At 43.1% G+C, this 23,760-nt stretch overlaps 1 protein-coding gene across 5 annotated transcripts in view; it reads right to left on the reverse strand.

Moving 5' to 3' along the window:
- Positions 1-23,760, reverse strand: part of MARCHF8 (membrane associated ring-CH-type finger 8) — a 172,119-nt gene that overhangs the window by 141,821 nt on the left and 6,538 nt on the right. The window contains exon 2 of one of the 5 annotated variants that reach the window (XM_073353000.1): positions 2,969-3,086. The exons of the other annotated variants lie outside the window; for them this stretch is intronic. The gene's annotated coding sequence lies outside the window, so the exon portion shown is untranslated. The remainder of the gene's footprint in view (positions 1-2,968; positions 3,087-23,760) is intronic. 5 annotated transcript variants of the gene reach the window in all.

A 23,760-nucleotide genomic window follows, 5' to 3' on the forward strand; every position in this document is an offset into this window, starting at 1 on the left:
CCCCAATTTCAGGGTTCTCTCCCCTGTTGATCTGAAGTGCTAGTTTGAAGGCCGAGTTCCTTTTTGCCAGGCATCCCTTCACAGGCCTGGGTGAGTATAGTACTTCAAACAGACCATGGCTTCCTTTCTAGAGGTGTGTTAACTAATGAGATCCAGGTTGAGGCAAAGATGTACAATGTAAACTAAGCTCTCTGAATAGGCAATTTAAATAATACAAACAAAATACCACCACGTTCCCCTACTACTTGACATATTTTCATTGATGGCATTGACACTGTAGTGGCATTGTCAGCAGATTTACACAGATACTTCCAATTTAAAGGCACACTGGTCAAAATGGGGGGGGAGGGGTGTAATATATATGTATATTTTTAAACTGCTCTTACAGTGAAGGTTCACAGAAATATTTTCAGTACTGCTTTTCTCTTGAATTCAAATGGAAGAAAAAAAAAAACCTTTTAATTCCAAAGGAAATACTTTTTCCACATGATGCACAACTGGCCTGTGGAATTCATTGCCACAACATATCATTGAGGTCAAGAGCTTAGCAGGATTAAAAATAAAGGGCCAGGCTTTACAAAAGTAAGCATTAAAAACAATTTTAAAACCTTAATTTTGTAACAGCTGTAAACCACCATGTTTCAGGACATGACTGCTTCCACCTAAGCAGGGATTAGGAAGAAATTTCTCCTATGCGGAGGTTATTCCATAATTGACTACTGCAGGGTTTGTTGCACCTTCCTTCAGCACACCTAGCACTGGCCACCATTGGTGCAGCATACTGCTCTAGATGGATTACTGGTCTGATTTGGTATGGCAATTCTTACGTTTATTTGTTGGAAATAATCCCATTCTCCTGCAGTGTTTGCAATCTGATTATTGCAGCACTGTGCTCCTGCATGAAAATGTGACAGTGAATGTGACTTGAAACGTGTCAAATTTCATTTTTTAAAAAAGCATAAATTGTAGTAAGTAAATTAGACTTAAAAAAACCTGTTTGAATAATTTAATGTGTTGCATAACAAAAGTAAGGAAAGATATAATGTGATTTATTTTATTTTAGGTGACAGTGTTCCTCTAATGCATTCAGTGACATCGCCATGGGAAGTGATCTTGCCAAATTTCACCGGCTAAGCAGGACGAATCCTGGTCAATACTTGGATGGGAGACCCCCCAGGAGGTCCCCAGCCTGCTAAAGAATTAGGTGGAGGATTCAGCAACTGGCATCCCTCCCTCCAAGCCCTGGTCTACACTGGGGTGGTGGGGGAGAGAGAGACCTAAAATACGCAACTTCAGCTACTGGAATAGCATAGCTGAAGTCAGTGTATAGTAGGTCGACCTACCAGGCCGTGAGGACGGTGGCGAGTCGACCGCTGCTGCTCCCCTGTCAACTCCGCTTCCGCCTATTGCGAGCTGGAGTTCCGGAGTCCACGGGGAGTGCGTTTGGGGAAGACCTGCCCAAAGTCAGAAGTGAATCAATCTGTCAACAAAGTGTTAGGTGGCATTGTTTTTGTGAAGGTGTTGATGTGAAATCTTAAACACTTGTGAATGTTAGGAGTCCCTCTGACATTTTCCAGAAGAACAGAGTGACCTGGCCATGTTCCTGCTTGGGTTGTTACTTTGCTTACTACTTCGCAGTTTCAACTGAATAAGATATCTGTCTTCTTTCTGTAGGCTACAAATGTAGGCGTCAATAATCTTTTCTGGAGATAACAGATGTGCATTCTCAAAAAGAGGATCTTGCATCTACATTTTATTTTGTTTTACTGTAGCTTAATCAGTATTTTGTTAGCAGCACAGTTAAAGGCATATTATCAAAGCTCATGGGCTCATCATCCAGTTGCAAACATGAAAACTAAACCTATTTTCTATTCCAGAAGTTTAAAATTAGGGAAAAAAAAGAACACACTTTTCTCTCTCTCCTTACCCCACCCTACCTATGTTGGTGTTTCCATTTATTGTAAATGGCCAAGAGCCGAGTGATCCAGATTCTGTTCTCAGATTCGGTGGTGCAAAACTGGAGCAGTGCCACAGAAGTTTGTGGCGTTAATCTGGATTTACACCACTTTAACAGAGCACATAAACTTTCATAGTGTACTAGTTCAGTAGAAACTTTGCAGCTTGTTGATATTAATTTTTCCTCAGTTCCCCCTTTTTTCCCCCACTTGCTACTAGCCTAAAAATAAAAGTTTTCTTGCAAGAATGTTAATGTTTTCTTTGAACAATTTTATGGAGCAATTAGGAACAATGAAGTCAACTCTGCCACTATTATATGGGTATGGACTACATGTCATATAGAGATAAATATATATAGTAGATATCGAGACGCTAGAGAACTCACTAAAGAGGTCTGCCAACCTAAATAATTCTATTCAAAGCTGGAGTATTATTGTGTTAGACAAAACAGTTTGTTAGAAAAGAATACTGCTTATCCATTTGCACTATAGCATTGAAAAACTATGGGTCCATATCTCAGAGCACTCAGCTCCACCTGATTTCAACCTCATAGAATCAGGCTCTGTGTTTGCTTAAACAACAGTCCCCATCAAATCAGTTGTTCAGAGTCATTAAGGCCTAGTTTGTTAACATTCAACGGAAAACAAATGCCAATTCTCTGTGTTTTAATAACAAAGAAATAAAGGAGCCATTATGGTCCCTTAGGTTTACACATTATTTGTTTTATAAAATCACTAATTGCAACTGTATTATATAATGAACAGAACAGTGATCGTTATTGAGATTCCTGTGGTATCCATCATGTACAGCTTTTTAGAATACTAAAAATGATCTCAGAAAAATAACCTGGTACAAGCAAAAGGAAATTCAGAGGTAAGGTTCAAATTCCATTCTCAGCAGACCTTGCTGTATCAGGAATTCCTAACAGACACTCAGAGTGAGTCTTAAACAGAATAATGTTCCAACACTCACATAAACATTTTGGTTTTTATGCCAGTCAGCAGCTCTCTACCTGCTCCACATGATTTTAGAATCCATCTTCAAAGGGCACTTCTTGCTCCATCACCTGGACACCCAGCACTGCATCTCCACTTTTCATCAAACTTACTTGGTCAGTGCGTTAAATGCTCCTGAATAAGGGACACATGAATTATGCAAAATCTGTTCTAAGTTGCTCTGAACAGGGTGTAATGTTTGTGACAGGCTGGATCACAACCTTGGGGCTGCCAACTGATGTGCCAAGACTACTTCTGCCCCTGCCATCCCGGGACTCCAGAACCCTGCCTCGTTGTACCAGACACGCTTGCCAGCCACAAACACAGATCCAGGTCTGAACCACGTCCCACAAACTGCAAGCTTAACTGAAATCAGCTTAAGAAGTGTTCCTGTCTTTAACACTCAGATGCCCAACTCCCAATGGGGTCCAACCCCAAATAAATCCATTTTACCCTGTATAAAGCTTATACAGGATAAGCTCATAAATAGTTCACCCTCTATAACACGGATAGAGAGATATACACAGCTGTTTGCCCCCTCCCTCCCCCCCCAGGTATTAATGCATACTCTGGGGTACATAATACATGATTTATTAAATACAAAAAGTAGGATTTTAGTGGTTCCAAGTGATGACAGAGAGCAAAGTGAATTACCAATCAAAATAAAATAAAACACGCAAGCCTATGCCTAGTACAGCAAGAAAACTGAGGAGAGATAAAACCTCAACCTCAGAGGTGTTCCAGTAAGCTTCCTTTTGGAGACTAGTCTCCTTCTAGTTTGGGTCCAGCAATCACTCACACCCCCCTGTAGTTACTGTCCTTTGTCCCAGTTTCTTTCAGGTATCCTTGGGGTTGGAGAGGCTCTCTTGAGCCAGCTGAAGACAAAATGGAGGGGTCTCCCAGCGGCTTAAATAGACTCTCTCTTGTGGTTGCAGACCCCCTCCTCTCTCCTATGCAAAGTCCAGCTCCAAGATGGAGTTTTGGAGTCACATGGGCAAGTCACATGTCCATGCATGACTCGGTTTTTACAGGCAGCAGCCATTGTTCACATGCTACCTTGAACGTCCTCAGGTAGACTTCTTATGTGGATTGGAACCTTCCAAGATCCATTGTCCATTAAGTGTTTCTTGATTGGGCATTTAACTTGCACACTGCTCTCCAAAGAAGCTGACCAAATGCCTTACTAAAACCTACTTAAAATCAAACCGGTATACAGCCAACATTCATAACTTCAAATACAAAAATGATACATGCATACAAATAGGAGGAATGTATTCAGTAGATTATAACCTTTACAGAGATGTTACATGGCACGTATACATAAAACATATTCCAATTATGGTCATATATACATTCATCAGCATATTCCCATAAAGCATTATGGGGTGCAACGTCACAATGTTACCGCACAAAATAAGCTGCGGACATATCACTCTGATACTGGCAGCTCTTGAGCTAAGCAGGGTTGGGCCTTACCAGTATTTGATACGTTCCACCAAGGAACACACAGCTACTCTTCCTTTCTGAGTTAGTACTGAACCAATGTCCCAGTGCAAAGTTAGGGGGTGAAATTTAAAACCCAAGGTCCTGACAACTCAATCAATTATGATCTCATGGTGCATTTAAGAGAAGAGATATTAACAACTGCATCCTAACCAAACCAATTTCTAACTCAAGTAATTACCCTTGACCTCACTGTACCCCAACCCCATGAATGGAGATTGTTTTCTCCTTTATTGCATATCCTAATCTGTTGTTTAGTGGTATTCTACACTGTTTAATGGCTGCTACGTTCCCCATCACAGAGGTGGCTGCTGTTCAGTGGTGGTGGGTGATGTGATTCTCTGTGTACCCCTTCCTTGTTTAACGAGGAAAGAATAAAGCTTGATTAGTGTGCATGCAGATTGTCAAGTGAAAGGCGGTAGAGAGGGGCGGACTATCACTTTCATATTTATATACACACACAACACTTGATCAGCAATGTTTTGGCAAAACAAGCTTCAGAATAGCTACTAAAACCTCAGCACTGAACTTTGTAGGATTAAACAAAATCCCTCCACGTTATTTTCGATGCACTTTCACAAGAGCATTTTTAGATGTTATTTTAAAATAAATACTTCACAGTTTATCCAGTGAATGTAAATCAATCAAATACTCATGTCATGCAAGAGCTCAACAGGGTGGATAACAGAGGCAAATCCTGCCATTGAAATCAAGGGGCTGCGCGCAGGAACTGGGAGCAGGCTTGGCCCATACACTTTAGAGAAGCTGTCTTTTAAACCAGTTGATTATAGCGGTCTTCACTAAATAATGCCTTTTTAAATAATGTAACTGCAGCATTCACTCTATTCCTTATTCCAGTTACAGGGGATTTTGTGAATATTGTGGTATAATGTTATCTACCTACAAAGGCACAATAGGAAAGATTTTAATGGTGACCACTGTAGATTATCCTTTTTTATTACTACCTGTTAACTTATTGTTTAAGGGAGAGGGAGGAATTACCTTGTGAAGGGGGGGGGGTGGAGCTGATGAATAAGAGGGGGAGCAAGGGGAGCTGCTGAACATGTGGGGTGGGCAGGTGGCTCCAGGCTGGGATGGAGCACCCCGGTAGTTTCAACTGCCTTTCCTATAGCAGTTCTTGGGCCGTTGGTGCTCCCAGGTGGCAGTGCCCTGTCCCATCCTTCACACCCCTGTCGGCCTGCATATGTGTTCCTGCCCCTCCCTGGGCCGGGTATCAGGACCTATGGTGGATGGAAAGAGAGACTGGGGAGTCCTGCCAGCTTTCTGACAACTGGTCTGATTTAATGTGCCGCAATGGTGACTCCAGCCCTTTCTCTGGGTTCCACTCTTGTCTCCATCCCCTGTGTATGCATGCAACTGGGAACATAGCCGGATTCTGCTCTCGTTTCCATGAGAACAGTGGGGAAGAAAAACACAGATCCATCCCCACATCAATATTTCCACTGGTGGGGAACTAGTGTCCTTTCTCCTCCCGCTGAGTTCCACTGCCACAGATTACTGAAGTCTGCTGTCTTTTGTAATAAATATATTGCCAAAGAAGGATTCACAACAAATAATGCAAAGCTTTAAAGTTGGGGGTCAGGGTAGCAGTAATCCCAGTAACCCAACTGTTCTCCCCCTACATTCTATTTTCCCTGAGAGACACCCACTACCAAAGGCTCAGACCTTTGCTCCTGCACATACAGATTGCTCAGCCCTGATAGCAGAAACTAGCAAGAGTTCTGTGGTCAGTTCAACTTGCCTTCAGTGTCATCCAGACTTAATTAAGCTTGTAGCTTTCTGAATCCTTTCCAATTTTCAACATCATTTTGAAAGTATTGACACCAGAGCTGGACACTGTACTCCAGCGGTGGTCTAATTATTGCTACATACAGAGGTAATCCCTACTTGATATCCCTTTGTTTATAGTACATTCAAGGATCATATTAGCCCTCCTAGCCCCTACAGCAATGCATTGGGACCTCGTGTTCAGATGGTTATCTACCATGACCCTCCAAAGCCCCTTTCAGAGTCACTACTTTCCAGGATACAGTTCCCCATCCTGTATGTATGGCCTATGTTCTTTGCTCCTAGGTGTATGACCTCACATTTGTAAAAACATGTTTTATTGCACCCAGTTTACCAAACAATCCAGACTGATCTGGATCAGTGACCTGTCATTATTTACCACCCCACCAATGACACTGTCATTATTTACCACACTACCAATCTTTGTATAATCTGCAAACTTCATCAACAACGATTTCATATTTTCTTCCAGATCGTTGGTAAAAATATTGAATGATATTGGGCAGAGAACTGATCCCTGTGGGACTCCACTAACAGCTCCAGGTACAGCTGGAGATCAGCCAGTTTATAATCCATTTAATATGTGCCATATTGATTCTATATAGTGCTCATTCTTTAATCAGATTGTTGTGCAATGCTAACTCTTGCAGAAGTCTATTATGCCAACACAGTTACTTTTATCAAGCAAACTTCTAACCAGGTCATAGAATGATATGAAGTTTGATTGACAAGGCCTAGTTTCCATGAAGCTATGTTGATTGCCATTAATTATGTCTCCATTTGCTTGAATCCCATGTCACCCGTTTCAAGCTGCTCAGGATCAACATGCTACCATATAACCTGTGTTCTATTAACAGCTTTCTATTTGGTTTAACAAGAAATACTGGGGTATTCTTGAGCCTTGGTTCACAATAAATACATAAAAGATCAATAGGACAAGCTAGTGCCAGTCACTGCCACACAGGGGGCAATGGGAATTAGGGGCTCAAGCATCCAGGCCTGATGGTGTGGGAAGCCTCTTACATTGTTCTCAAGCAGGACCTTCCAGCTGACACTGACTGGGGGGGCAAAGGGAGGTGGATGAAAGTTTGTGGGAAGTGACATGAAACATCATTCCAAGTCATAATCAAGCAAATGCCCAGGATGGGAGAGGTTGCTCAAAGCACTTTGGCTGTGGCTGAATAAAACCAAAGCAAATAAATGCAGGGCTGCAAAGGAGAAAGAGGAACTGGGTCAATACACACTGCGGGTGTGCACTCAGTCATTCGGGGGGGTTGGGCAGAGAGAGCGAGCACACATGCAAAGAGAGAGGATGATTCCCCTATAAGTTGTCACAGTCCAACTAAATAATATTTCTTCTTTCAGGAATAGAAACAAAGGACAGGAAAGAGAACTTTTAGAGCCCTCACTATAGTGAAAAGGACCTCAGAACACCTCAACCAAAAGTGCTCATTTCCCTTCTAAATTATCAAATTTGTCACCTCGGGAAGAGACTCTGCAACTTTAAATACAATTTCCTTTAACCAAAGGATTCAAGGTGGGAAAGTCCCTGGCCAGCAATACTTATAGACTAGTAAAGGAAATTTGCATGCAAGCTTCTGACTCGACATAGGAGACCACATGATACAGCACAGCAACGTCTACGTATAGTTTTAACTTATTTCCCCTTCTCCACCATAATCTGTGAAGAGTTAAATGAAAACTGTGTAACCCAGAGGAAAATAGCTCTGGGTGTTTGCTCTACACTGATCTTACAAAACTAATGAAGAATTTTAAAACAAATGCATCCATTTACACAGAAAACTGAAAGTTTGTGTTTTTTAAACACAGTGTAAATATTTATAACAGAACATACTGACAAGACAAACAATCTCATTATTGTTTAAATGCCAACAGTTCACATTCTATATTGTACACAGCTAACAATGATGTATTTTTAGGAAAATACTCTGCTACATCACTTACGCTTATTACAACAGGTGATAATGTTTGTTAAAGCTACTTACAAACAACAGGAGCCTAAGCAACCTTCTTTACAAATTTTCAAATGCTAACAGGCTTAAATATTTCCCCAAAGCAGGGGTAAGGAGAATATGCCATTGTTTGAACAATTTTATAGCCTACTTTTGAGAAGCATGAAATTCTAACATGTCTCCCCATCTCCAGGCAAACAGGAAATTTCCAAAATTACATGTCTGAGGTAAATCATGCAAAAGTCTTTAAGCTGAAATAGGCTGTGTATTTAAATCAAAGGCACCTTTCTACACATTTAGATTACTACCTACATTTTTGTAAATCTAAAGAAATTCTAGATTTTGTCATCACAATAAGCCTTAAAATTCATGTGATGAACTAGCTACAAATTACATTATTTGAATTGACATAATATTACAACTGGACATGTCTGAGTCAAGTCTTTTCAAAGGTTCAAATGTACAGCAAAAGGGGAAAGGGCATCAGGACTCCTAGGTTCTATTTCTGGCTCTACCACAAACATACTATATGACTCTGGGCAAGTTGCTCTTTGTGTCTCAATTTCCCCATCTGTAAACTGGGCTGATTCTTATCTACCTTTTAAAAGAAATTTGACATCCTTGTACAGATGGATTTGCAGGCGTTTCCATTTATAAATGGGCATTTACCAGAAATTAACACATCACAATCCCTGAGGTCACGGTTACTTCCTAGTTTAAGTACAGGGAAATACCGACGGGGGTGGTGGGGAGAAGCAACATTAAAGTGCTGCCACAGCAGTGCTTTAACATCACTACCCCTTCCTCCTCGGCCCCCGTCAGCTGCCCTGCCAGTACGGACCCTACCAGCAGTGCTGCCAACAGGGGGAGGCAGAAGGGGCAATGACGTTAAAGCACTGTCGTTGCCCCTTCCCAAGGCCTGGCGATTTAAAAGGGCCTGGGGCTCCCGGGCACTGCCGCTACCGCAGCAGTGGCTGGAGACACAGACCCTTTTAAATCGCTACCGGAGCCCCAGGCGGCAGGGGCCAGGCAGTGCAGATGGGCTAGCTGGGGGAGACTGACCGCCCCCCAGCCCCACCCCAGCCCCACCCCTTCTGCCTGATGCCCCGGCCCCCATACTGATAAGAATTTATTATAACTTTCAGCCCTGGAAATACCACAGTGTGTCAGATATCACAAAGTGGTGGTAACTGTTGGTGAAGGTCATTTGAATGGTGAGTGCTGTACACTGCTTGTTCCTTTGTTCTCTAGTGTTGTAGTTTTTAACTTTTACCATTCCGAGACACCACCCAGGACCTCCCATCCATCTACCTGGTATCTAACTGGAACACCCCCACCTCCATTTGTTTAACAACATGAGAAGTGCAGGGTGATCATTAGAGCAGAGATTCTTGTGAATGGAATTGGAAATGCTCAGTTGTATAGGACCTCTGAAGCACAACTAAGACATGCTAATTAACAATTTTAAAACCCACTTAGCACTCATTATAGACAGACAGTCTGGTTTAAAATTTGAGCTGGTTGTGATTCCATAGGGCAGCTCACTGGATCTCTCTGTGCCTCAGTCCCTGCCCAGTCTTATCTTTTTTAGACTGTAACCTCTTCAGGGCAGAATACTCATAGCAGAAAATGTGGAAATGGCAGAAGTGCTACTACAAAGATTTTTTTGTTTCAGTTTTCACCAAAAATTTTAGTAGTGACTGGACCTTTAACATAATGAATGCCAATGAAAATGAGGTAGGATCAGAGGCTATAATAGGGAAAGAGCAAGTTAAAAATTACTCAGACAAGTTAAATGCCTTCAAGTCAGCAGGGCCTGAAAAAATGCATCCTAGAATACTCAAAGAGCTGACTGAGGAGATATCTGAGCCATTAGCAATTATCTTCTAAAAGTCATGGAAGATGGGTGAGACTCCAGAAGACTGGAAAAGGACAATTATCGTGCCAATCTATAAAAAGGGGAATAAGGACAGCCTGAGGAATTACAGACCAGTCAGTTTAACTTCAGTAACCTGAAAGATAATGAATCAAATAATTAAGCAATCAATTTGCAGACACCTAGAAGGTAATAAGGTGATAAGTAACAGTCAGCTTGGCAAAAAGAAAAGGAGTACTTGTGGCACCTTAGAGACTAAACAATTTATTTGAGCATGAGCTTTCGTGAGCTACAGCTCACTTCATCGGATGAAGTGAGCTGTAGCTCACGAAAGCTCATGCTCAAATAAATTGGTTAGTCTCTAAGGTGCCACAAGTACTCCTTTTCTTTTTGCAAAGACAGACTAACACAGCTGTTACTCTGAAACCAGTCAGCTTGGATTTGTCAAGAACAAATGGAGTCATACCAACTTACCAGCTTTCTTTGACAGGGTAACAAGCCTTGAGGATAGGGTGGAAGTGGTAGATATGGTATAACTTGACTTTAGTAAGGTTTTTTATACTGTTTCGCATGACCTTCTCATAAACAAACTATGGAAATACAACCTAGACGGAGCTACTATAAAGTGGGTGCGCAATTGTTTGGAAAACAGTTCCCAGAGAGTCGTTATCAGTGGCTCACAGTGAAGCTGGAAGGGCATATCAAGTGGGGTCCCGAAGGGATCAGTTCTGGGTCTGTTCAATGTCTTCATCCATGATTTAGATAATGGCATAGAGACTATACTTATAAAGTTTGTGGACAATACCAAGCTTGGGGGAGGGGTTTGAAAGCACTTTGGAGGACAGGATTAAAATTAAAAATGATTTGAACAAACTGGAGAAATGGTCTGAAGTAAACAGAATGAAATTCAATAGGGACAAATGCAAAGTACTCCACTTAGGAAGGAACAAAAAGTTGCACACAAACAAAATGGGAAATGACTGCCTAGGAAGGAGTACTGCAGAAAGGGATCTGGTGGTCATAGTGGATCACAAGCTAAATATGAGTCAACAGTGTAACATTGTTTTATTAAAAAAAAATCAAATCTAATTCTGGGATGTATTAGCAGGAGCGTTGTAAGCAAGAGAAGAGAAGAAAAGTAATTCTTCCACTCTACTCTGCGCTCATTAGGCCTTAACAGGAGTATTGTGTCCATTTCTGGGTGCCACATTTCAGGAAAGTTGTGGACAAACTGGAGAAAGTCCAGAGAAGAGCGACAAAAATGATTAAAGGTCTAGAAAACATGACCTATGAGGGAAGATTGAAAAATTGGGTTTGTTTAATAGAGAAGAGAAGATGGGGGGGACATGACACATGACATGATGATAGTTTTTAAGTACCTAAAAGGTTGCTACAAGGAGGAGAGAGAATAATTGTTCTCCTTAACCTCTGAGGACAGGACAAGAAGCAATGGGCTTAAAATACAGCAAGGGCAGTTTTGTTTGGATATTAGGAAAAACTTCCTAACTGTCCGGGTAGTTAAGCACTGGAATAAATTGCCTAGGGAGGTTGTGGAATCTCCATCATTGGGGATTTTTAAGAGCAGGTTAGACGAACAACTGTCAGGGATGGTCTAGATAATGCTTAGTCCTGCCATGATTGCAGGGGACTGGACTAGAAGACTTGCCGAGGTCCCTTCCAGTCCTACCATTCTATATATGTGCAACACATAGCAAAATGAAACCCTAATCTTGTTTGGGGCCTCCTCAAGTATGTGAATGTAATACAAATAGTGAAAAATACCTACAGGTATCTTAAGTGCTTCCTAATACCATCCATAGCCATGTAAGTAATTGCTGTAGTTGCCACAGGGAGCAGATGTGACTGACGAAATGAGAGGTGATGTCTCTTGTGAATCCCACCGTTAAGATGTGGTCCGTGCTATGAGGAGTTTAATAATCCCTGTGCTGTACTATTATTCTTCAAAGGGAACGCTCTATAAAGCCCTCATCCAGAGTTCAGTTTCCAAGGGTGCCATGAAAAAAATTATTTCCCTAGAGCTCCATATCATACGTAGTCCCAACAAACTCAAGCCTGATTTGAAGCCTATGTAGTAAGAAAGAAAGATAAACAAAACCTGTATGATTTCTTCCTCTCTCAAGTGTTCCTGCTGTATTTTTTAATACCAGGCACCCAAAAGCACAGAGATCTAGACAAACAGCCAATGCTTTCCTCAGGCCAGCCCCACAAATGAACACTGACACCACCCCGTACCAACAGTGACTACATACTGACACCTCAGCACAAACACATTTCCTTTCATTACTCAGTTATTCCTCCGAGTAAGAGAAGGGAAACATTCATGTCATTTTCATTCTCCCCTTTACTCTCTACAACTGTGCTTCTATGCTAGGAGAAAATAAGAAACTGACATGACTGAGCCTCATAGACAAAGCATTCCTTACTCAAATCTACAATGAACCTATTCATGTCCACGGTACCTAAAATAACTACTGCCTGCGACAATGAAACTGGTCTGCGGCTCTGTACACATGTTAGTTTACGCCTTTATACATTTCCAAGAGAGGCCTGTGTTCACTTAAATTCTTCTCACCCCTCACCTTTTTAGCTTAATTCTCAGCCTTGCTGCAGCAAGCCATACTTCACAGTGCGTGATATGGTTGATCCCTGCTGGACTTCAGCTACTTAGGGTTTCAAAATACAGTACAACTCAGCAAACAAATATTTCTCAGAGCTCACAGAAAACCCCTTCGGCAGGCTAGGCCTTTGTACAGAGATAATAGATAGGCTTCCTTAAACTTCAGCCATAACACTAACAATACCAACCATATACACCAATAAAAATATATCAGGGATTTAGAGAAATACTATAGAACTGTGAGAGTGCCTATGTACCTATGTGTACACCCACCCACACATGCTTATATACTTTAGGTCCAAGTCCATCAAAAATCATTCACACGCTATATCACCAAAATCTAGAAACCCATTTCCCTACTGCTTAGGTGCCTGACAGTTTTTAGCAAGTCAGACCCTGAAGTAAAGGCCTTTCTGAAGTTAGACACACATCCACTGGTACCCAGGATAACTTCCAGCAACCCCTCACAGTAGGTCATTAGAGCGCAATGTTTTGTCAGACAACCAAGTTCAGAAAAAAGGTTGTAACAGAAAGAAAGCTCCAGTGGTGGAGTGGATTTTTGGTTGCTACTGTGCATCCACAGGGCAGTTAAGGAAGACTAATGGGAAATTTTACAGACAGGCAAAGTTTGGAAAGGAGACAGGATCATGACCATGCCACTGACATGGACTGGAACAACACATTTTGAAAAGCTATTACCTTTAAAAATAGCCTTCCGCCTCCTCCCTTAATAGATGCAGTTTGCTTCAAAGTAGCCTGGACAAGAGCCAGTGAAGTGAGCCAAGTGCTCAATAAGTCCCAAGATAGGAAGCATTCTGGATCAAGTGATCACAATATTATGAAAATCGGAAATATTTGTGAGGGTAAGACCAATACACTTTAAGAAATCATTTGATTTTACAGGAGAGAGAAATGCTCCAAAACATTTTTTAAACCAAATTCTGTTAACTGTGGGGGAAAGTGTCGCCTGAAAACCCTCTTTGTGTCTGCCAGAACTTTTACAATGATAGCATCCAAGACTGCAGCAGAAAAATACATTCCCTGGGACCCATGCCTGAAGTGCCCAGGAAATGCACTTTTGTAGGGCAGCAAACAATACCACATGCACTCATTCTTACAGCAGAACAACCTGTTAAAAATTAGCATAGACATGCAATGCCGTGCACAGCATAAATTCGTACCTGGACTAGACAGACAGAAGCAATGTGGAGATAAAGTTAAAGGTTAATCTTTTTTTTTATTTTATTTTAAATGGGAAATATTGATTTAAAATTGATAATCAACAACTTGATTGTCTGGTGTTACAGAACCAAACTAAAAGTTCCCAGTGAAATGACTACCAATTACTTTTGCTGTGCACGGTTATGACAGCTAGGATGTTTCACTCCAGAGATGTGCTATACACAGTTATTTTCTGTGCTCCTGCAATGTAAAAATGACCAAAAATTGATCTTTTGGGTTTGTTTCTGCATGTAAAATCATTTTCTCCCAGCATCATGGGAAAAATCCAGGGTGCTACAGGAAGTGGTGTTTATACTTTAGTAGGTGGCATTCTTCCCTTGAAGTCATTACTAGGGCCCTACCATTTTGATCATTTTGGTCCATTTTGATCAGTTTCACAGTCATGGGGTTTTAAAAATCGTAAATTTCATGATTTCAGCTATTTAAATCTAAAATTTCACAGTGTTGTAATTGTAGGGGTCCTAAACCAAAAAAGAGTTGGGGGGGAGTCACAAGGTTATTATGGGGTGGGGTTGCAATACTTCTACCCTTACTTCTGCTCTGCTGTGGGCAGCAGCACTGCCTTCAGAGCTGGGCAGCTGGAGAGCAATGGCTGCTGGCCAGGAGCCCAGCTCTGAAGGCAGAATGGCCACCTACAGCAGTGCAGAAGTAAGGATGGCATGGTATGGTATGGCCACCCTTATTTCTGCACTGCTGTCTTCAGAGCTGGGCCTTTGGTCAGTAGCTGCCATTCTCCAGCCGCCAAGCTCCGACGGCAGCAGCGCAGAAGTAAGGCTGGCATTGTATGATATTGCCAGCCTTACTTCTGCGCTGCTGCTAGCGAGGCGCTGCCTTCAGAGCTGGGTGACCGGCCAACAGCCGCCACTTTCTGGCCACCCAGCTCTGAAGACAGCACAGAAGTAAGGGTGGCAATACCACAAGCCCACTAAAATAACCTTGCGACTCCCCTGCAACTCCCTTTTGGTCAGGGCCTCCAATTTGAGAAATGCTGGGCTCCCCCATGAAATATGGTCTTTTGCGTGCTTTTACCCTATACTATACAGATTTCATTGGGGGGGGTGGGAGGGGAGGGACACACCAGATTTCATGAGCCACGATGCGTTTTTCAAGGCCGTGAATTTGGTAGGGCCCTAGTCGTGACTGTGCCCGCCATGGTACCAGGGAGTACTGTGCTACTAGATGTGCTGACATAAAACCGCTGTCTTGGAAGACATTATTGTATTTTATAGGCAAACATGCTGTTCAGTGATTGGCATTGTGTGCCTCTTGATGTGACATGGTGACATGAAAGCCTCTAGGCTGAGACGTGCAATATTCCTGCAAAATTCTATTAGACAGAAAGTGGTAGGAAACAATTCTCTGTAATGCACATCTCCTAACATTTCCTGCAAGGTCTTGTGGCATCTCCACATTGCAGCGACTTTGACAGCTTCCTATGTGTATCAATAAGGATAATAACTATGACCTTACATTTATATATCACCCTTCACACAAATAAACTTTGGGTCCTACAAGGTGCTAAACATCTCCAATGGCAGGGTTCCCTTCTCTCTGATACTGAAAGGTAACCACCTCTGAAGTAAAACAAGACAGCTGTTTAAAATCAGCACAAAACACTGCACAACAGCTTAAGGCAGGAAGTGAAGAAAAAAAAAAAACACTATGGCCATATAAACAGTAGGGAATTTGTTTTGTAAAGGAATACAGAATTTAAATTACTCAATTTTGAAATCATGTCCAGGACACTAAGGTTAACAACAACATGATTCTTGCAACCACAAAAAATGCCAGGGAATTTTATTGAGCACAAGTGACCAGGGATGTGGTTTTACATCTCACCCGAATGTAAGGGGACTGTTGCCCCCTTACTAATATTTAGTGGAGGTGTTTTGGTTGGCTAGCTCCCAGTACTAAAAGGGGAAGGGTCTATGGGAAACCAGGACCCTGAGACTGATAGTCCTCAGGAACAATGGGGAGAGGCCAATGCTCCAGGTCAGCCTGAATGACAGGGCAGGCAGGCTAATCAGAGAGTCAGGAGGCCAGGAAGGTCCCGTCCTCCCTGTGAGCTGGATTTGCCTGGGTCAGACAGAGTGGGGCCAAGCTAAGGAGAAAGCAGGGGCCAGAGCTGAGCTGGGGAACAGAGCTGTGCCAGATCCAGAGGGGCCAGAAAAGCAGCCCAGAGAGAGCAGACCCTGTCCTGGGAGCAGAGCTGCAGCCCCAAAGCCAGAGGCACAGCTCAGAGAGAGCAGACTTGCCCTGAGAGCAGAGCTGCAGCAACCAGAGCCAGAGGGGCCAGAAAAGCAGCCCAGGAAGCAGGTCAGTGCTCGGAGCAGAGTCACAGAAGCAGCCTGCAGAGCAGACCTGTCCTGGGAGCAGAGCTGTAGCAACCAGAGGCAGAGGGGCCAAAGAAGCAGCCCAGGGAGCTGGAGGCAGAGCAGCAGCAGTGCTGAGACCGAGTGGTGGAGCTGGGGCTGGAGCAGTCCGGAGCTGGGTGCGGTGAGCAGCTGGGGAGAGCGAGGGGGACCCTGGGCAGTGGGCCCAGCACAGGGAGACGCCTCAGCCAAGAGGCTCTGCAGGCCAGGCTTGGATCGTAACCCCAACAGGGCAGGGGCAACACAGGGAAGAAGGGTCCTACCACTTGGAGCCCGAGAGCGTGTGGCCACCACCAGAGCAAGTGTCCAACCCACAGCATCCCTGCAGCACAGCCAGGGCCTGAGAAGGAAGCCTGGGACTTACAAGGAACAGACTGTGAACTGCCCTGACATTCCAAAGACACTGTTTGTGATGTTCCCTGCCACAGAGCGGGGTGATGTGTTTCCTTTAACTTTTTCCTATTCTTTTTAAAATTAATTGTTGATTAAATAACTTGCATTTGCTTTAAATTGTATGTAATGGTCAGTGGGTCAGAGAAGTGCCCAGTGCAGAGAGAGTACCCTGGAGTGGGGACACCCTAGCCCCTGCCCTAGGTGACCACAGCAGGGTTGGGGGTCAAGCCCCCCAGGAATCCTGGGCCCAGCCTTGTTGGGGTTATGAGGACTCTGCCAGACAGAAGAGTGGAAGGGGAGTTCTCAAGGGCAGGGAGGCCACTGGATAAAGGAAGTGGGAGCGAGGACTCAGATCCTTTTGCTAGCCCATTTCACCGGGATAGTGCAGGAGCCAGGAACGTTCCCCACAATAGCAGGACTATTCCCCTGCTTACACAAATCACAGCACTCCTTTAGCACTCTTTAGAACTGGGCACTCACTCAGCAGAATGCCATCAACACCACTTCTTACAGCACCTGTTTTCTCCCTGGAGGTTTCCCTTCCAAGTATTGATCCAGCCGACCCTGCTTAGCATATGAGATGAAATGAGTTCAGAGTGGGAGGTAGTACGGCTATCAGTTAATGCTTATAAATAGGGGTAAATGGTGGAAATATAACCTGGATTATTTTTAGTATTTTGCTAGTTGAACAAAAGAAGCGGACACTTATAAAATACCCATCACAGTTCCTTATACCATACTATAGACATCCAGGTTCAAATGCAACCTCTAGAATCCTGCTCTTCAAAGTAGCAGCCAACATCACATACATCTATCAACCATCTTTGGGGGGAGCAGAGAAGAGAAAAGAGCAAGTAACCATTTTTCAGCTGATAGGGGACTTTGCAAGGCTCCTGAGTTTCTCTCATCACAGCTCTCTCAAAACCTGGAAGCAGCGAGAGGAGATAAAAAGTGTCTGTCTGGAATGGGAAAATCTTATAAAGCATACAGCTGCAGGAACACCCCCACTCCATACACTGCAATGAAGATGGTTACAACTCTTGAAGTAATCAGCATCCCTGACAGCTGTCAGACTGAAACGGTATCTTTTCTTGGAGGAAGCTTGGAAGGGCTCATGATAGCACACCGCACCATTTTCTAAGTCTCCTTTTATTGCCCTCTCTCAGGTAAGGTGATCGGGGACAGTGCACAAATGTGAGCTCATTTGGTGACTATTTGGTAGATTCCAGCAGAGAAAACAGCAAAGAAATATGGAAGAGAACAAGTCTGACTTAGGGCTTGATCAGGAAATGTGCCGAGTTCCCTCAACTTGCCATGTCTACAAAGATTGTTGAGGGTTTTCAGCACCTCACATGATAGGTCACAACCTTAACTTTGTCATTTTCCCCACTTGAGTGCTGTACCATGCAACCTTAATCTTAATATAGCTTTTTTAAGGACTTTCCCATTTTGTGACCTCTAACCTCTTTTGATTTGCAAAAAAGCTAATACATGCAAATTACACAATCTTGAATAACTTGGCTGGAAAACACTAAAATGCAGTTTCCCCACACACTGTGGGATGTCCACAGGGGAGATAACATCTCCAGTAACAGCCTTGGGAGCTGCAGGGCTCCTAAGGTGCATAAGAGCAGGGCTCTTTCCCCACTCACCTGACAAAGTATGCATTAACCAGCATAGGCCATCATATCTTACAAGGGCTGTAGGGACAGAAATTTTATTAGCTGAAGTTTGCTTCTTTCTATTCACAAATTGTCAAAGAAGATATTACATTCTTCTCTAATTTATTCTTTATTTTGAATAATTTCTGTGACCAATAATTTTCTTGATCTTTAGGTTTGGTAAAGATCACTTTGTTACAGAAAGTCACAGAAAGAAACACAGGTGAAACAAATTTGTTTGGAAAATTTGCAAAAATAATGCAGATCTTAATTACTGCACTATTTGCCAGGCTCTATCCACAGGAATTTGGGAGAAATACCTTTGCCCGTTTGATCTTGTGATGGCAATAAGCCATCCTGGACAGTATGTTGGAAGAAGCAGAACCTGAAGAAGAGCTCTGTGTAACCTTGAAAGCCTGTCTCTTTCACCAACAGAAATTGCCCCCAATCTACCTTGTCTCTCTAGTATGTTGGAAGGACAGTCAGATCTGGAAGGACTGCCTGGGGGAAGACAGGTCAAAAGGAATGGTAGGATGCTAGCCTGGAACTCAGGAGACCGGGATCCAGCTCCTTGCTCTGCAAAAGACTTTGTGAGATCTTGGGGAAGGCACTTAGGCATTGTGACACTGAAGATTGCAAAGCCTAACTTTTAGGTGCCTAGAAAAATCACAGGAACAACACCGGGATCCACAAAGCCTGAGTTAAGCACTGAGGCTCTTATGCAATGAATGGGGAGAGACAGGCACCCTAGAACATGTTTCACAAAAGCCAGCATGCTAGGTGGGGAGCCGGGTCAGCTAGCCAATGGGAGATGCCAACAAGAGTGGTGCATGGTAAACCCTGCCCCTCTCTTGGAGATAGGCACCTAAGTCCAGGCTGCAGGGAGGTGCCTATCTCCACTAGTGATCCCCAAGCTGGGGGATGACAGGTGCTCCTCCGCTTAAGTCGCATGTGGGGCCTGATCTGGCAGGCATGCTCAGAGGCTACTTAACTCCACAAAGCAGCCCCAGGGAAGATGGGGAGGAGGAGGAGGAAGGTGAAGATGCCGCCCTCCCTTATAACTTTAGCCCAATGATTAGGATACTCACCCAGGATGTGGGAGACCTTGGTAAGGAGAAGAGATCTGAACAGGGATTGCCATCTTTCAGGTATGTGCCCTAACCACTGGGTTATAGAGAGATTTTAACTCTTTCTCTGGCCCAGTTTAATTAAATAATTGAATAACATTAAGTAGAACAACTTCAACAGGGGAGACTGAGGGAGCCCCACATCAGAATATCCCACAGCCCAAGGGTTAGAGCACTCACTTGACAGGTGGCAGATCCCTGTTCAGATCTCTTCTCCACATCAGGCAGACATGGGAACTTGAACCTATGGTCTCCCACATCCTGCGTTAGTACCCTAACCCCTGCGCTAGAGGCTTTGTGGAGTTAAGTGGTCTCTAAGCGTGCCTACTGGATCAGGCCCCATGCAGCTCTAGGCCTGTCATCACCCCAGGGCTTAGGTGGGATATAGGCACTCAGGCACCTAGAGTGGGGCAGTAGTGAGCAAGCCCAGAGACAAAAACATAGGCTCCTACAGAACTTTCAGTGCAAAACCATTGGTGTTGAGCAAGTGTAGGCACCCACAAGTTAGGCAGCAGCTGAGAGAGAGAGTTTTGTGGGTCACAATGGCACCTAAAAACAGGACTTAGGCACCTAAATAGATTTATAGATCCCACCCTCAGTCTCTGCATGCCTCAGGTCCCCATCTATAAAATGGAAATTGTAGCAGGGCACTTCCCAACTCACATGGGTATTGTGAGGATAAACACATTAAAGGCTGCGAGGTGCTAACAGTTGTGAGTAGCCATAGAATTACTTAAGATTGTCATGTTTCAGAGTAGCAGCCGTGTTAGTCTGTATTCGCAAAAAGAAAAGGAGTTCTTGTGGCACCTTAGAGACTAACCAATTTATTTGAGCATGAGCTTTCGTGAGCTACAGCTCACTTCATCGGATGCATTCAGTGGTCAAGAGTAGGTAGCAGAATTCACACAAACCGATCAAGTCAACCCAGCAACAGGCAGGGAGAAAAGAAGAGGGACCACAGGTAGGCCTGATAGATGCTGACAGAGTGGGAAGTGGAAGCCTGTGGAATTACACCTGGAATTAAATTGATCCAGCATGTGAACTTCTTAGAATATAGTCCATCTTTTCATTAATTTCTCTGATCCTTAATTTAAGGAGAAGCAGCAACTACAACTTCACTGTTCTGTTCCATTATTTGATGTGATTTGGAAGAAGGTTGATGGACTTTTTTACTGTGCTTTAACAGACAGTCATAACTACCTGGGTCTCATGTGGATCATCACCCACAGTTACCGCTCGCCATGTAATGTATAACGCTAACTAGTGCTATGTCACCATCATTCTCAGATCATTTGTAACAAAATAAATTCATACTAAGAGCTGCTAAAACAATTATAAAAAGCTCTGAGGCATGAAAAGAAATAAGATCTTTCACTGCACTACAGTGTTAACACACTGCATAAAAACATTAATGCAGTTAGAGGGTTGAAAGTTTATCCCACATTTATTGGCTTCAGTTTTGTTATGCTGGGAGCAACAGATATTTTTACCCACTGTGTTCAAACCACATAAGCTGCTTTTTGAATAGCCTTTAGAACTGAACTGACCTAATGAAGAGACTAATGTAAAGTTTACCTACTTCATTCTTTTTCCTTCTAGTTAATCAACAACTTTTTAAAAACAGTCTACTGTACTAACACAATTACCACTTTGTGCCCATCTGTTGTGCCTTCTATCAAAGGATCTCAGAGTAGTTTACAGTCAAAATCAACACCCTTGGAAGGCAGCTACTGTCTGGGCTATGGGCAAAGAGAGGTTAAGTAACTTTGTCCAGTGAGTCTGTGACACATCTTGGAATAAAACCCAGATCTCCTATCTCCCAGCCCAATGTTTTAGCCACTAAGGAACCATCATTCCTCTACTTTTAGAGCTAAGCAACAATTTTTGCAAGCTGACTGGATTTAGCTCTGTGCATATGTATATATAACTTGGAACAAGAAAACGCTATTCCAATTCCACAACAGATTACTATGTCTTTATAATGTCCTAGATAGTCAAAGTATTTTCCTGCTCAGGTTTGGTAAATGCTGTTCATCTTCACATAGAACCTGCCCTCAATCAGTAGCTGCGTCTTCACCATGCAAGCCCCGAGGAAAGCAGTCCTGTTTTGATGCAAAACTGCAGGGGAAACTAGTTATATATCCTGGAAGGTTAGGCTTCCAAACAAAGTCATACAACAAGTCAAACAGCTGGTGGATTTCCAAGAGGCATTGGCACCCCAAGGAAAAAGACTGGCTACTTAACACATCCATTTTTCATAGTCAGTTTGCACCCCAAGTAAATTATTACCTGATGCCACTTTTGCTGTACTGATTTTATTAAAGACTTTTGCTTTCCTTTACTGAAAAAGCACTGCCAACTCTCTTTCTACCTAGCCCAGCACTTACCCTCCAAATAGCCAAAAGTATGTTTCAAAGACTGATAGTTCACAGGAGACAGATGGAGCGCTGCTGGTGAACAAGGCCAACAAGGCAGTTATGGCATTGTAAATGGGAGGAGAGGAGCCATCAAAGGAATCTCCTACTACAGAGAGGCCCAAGCTATGAAAATATTTCAGAACCCCTGTACTGAAAAGCACCTGCTTATTTCCATCCATCTTTCTTCAGATAAGAGTATTAGAATACAGTAATACATTTAGATCTTTCCATTCACCTTACCCTTGTGACTGATGATTTTGTAGTTACAAGGGATTATAACAGGGGACAGACTAGCCTCACACTGATTCACCCTCCATAACACGTTGCGCTTTTACAACTAGAAATAGAGAGATCAAAGAGATTATTCCTCTGTCCTGGGTGACCCAAGGAGCCAGTGACAGTGAAAGCAGATATAAATAGTCCTCCTAGCAACTCCCTCAGCTTGCTACAGGACCGGTTTCTGTTTCAAGGAGGCTTTTTCACTGACTGTCTTGTCTCCTTAAGTGGTGATGACAAATTTAAGTAAAATAAAGATTCCCTGTTGTAAATATAACATGTATGAGGAAGAGGATCTCCATCATCACTGTCAGTATTGCCAATATACTGAAATAAATCCTCCCCCCACCCATCTCCCATTAAACAGCAAACAGGAAGTAAAAGTTAACACACTTGGAGTCTAATCTGCTCTTGGGTTTTGCTTACTCCTGCCTATATGACTCAAACTCACTCAACAGCTGAAATTCTACCCTGAAAAAATTAACCAGACATGCGTTGCTTAAAGCCTCCCGGTGCACTGCGAAGCAAATTCTGGTCTCAGTGACATCGGGGCAACTCTCATTGTCTGCCAGGGCTGCACCTTAGGGGACGTCTACATTACTACAGTTGCTACAGCAGCACAGCTACAGTAGTGCAGCTGTGCCACTACAGACTGGACACTTCTGATAGCAAGGAAAGGGGATTTTCCACCAACGTCGTTTGAGAGGCAGTAACTACGTCAACAAGTCATTTTTCCCATTGTTGCCGGCACCCAGTGCCGAGAGGCAAAACAACAGCAAGGGTTGGTTCACTACTACTATGCTTTACCCAATAATTATAACGGGGTGGAGAAGCAGAAAAGTTTATTTGAAGCTTTAAAAAGGTACAGGGAGAATAGAATCTCAAACCCTGTACACAGAGCAGGAAGTTACACAGGCTTTTATATATGCTTTTTTTAGCATACTTATTTAATAGCAAGCTGCCCGAAGTATCCATATAGTCAGTCAATTTAGTTACCAGCTAGTTTTTTTGGTTTTTGTATTATTTGTTAAACTATACATAAAGCTGCTTTATTTAGCTTTTTTTTTTTTTTTTTTAATATTTGCCCTGTTTGGCCTTGTTTAGTTTTAGGCAGTCTGATTCTGCAACATATTGTTGCAGATCCTTAGCATAACTGCTGTGAGTGCCTCCAGGCGGGGGGGCCAAGGTCACTTGGGCCTAGTACGCAGAGCTGCTGCGAGTGCCTCCAGGTGGGGGGGGGGGCAAGGACACCTGGGCCTAGTGCGAGGGGGGTTTATCGACACTCGTGGTCTTCCATCCCCTCGAGTTACCTAGTGGCCATGCCCCAGTGTTTCCAACAACTTCCTTTTTTGAGAACACTTAGCAGCCTTGGCTTTGAGTTTTTTTATTTGGGCTATTTATTTTTTTACAATAGGATTTTGCATAAGCACTTTGTGATAGCCCTGAAGAGAATGACTTATTAACTTTTGCAAAAGGGCCTTGACACATGATACTGCACAGCATAATATCATTAATACAAGCA

This window comes from Lepidochelys kempii, chromosome 7 (genome assembly GCF_965140265.1).
Source record: "Lepidochelys kempii isolate rLepKem1 chromosome 7, rLepKem1.hap2, whole genome shotgun sequence".
NCBI classification, from domain to species: domain Eukaryota; kingdom Metazoa; phylum Chordata; order Testudines; family Cheloniidae; genus Lepidochelys; species Lepidochelys kempii.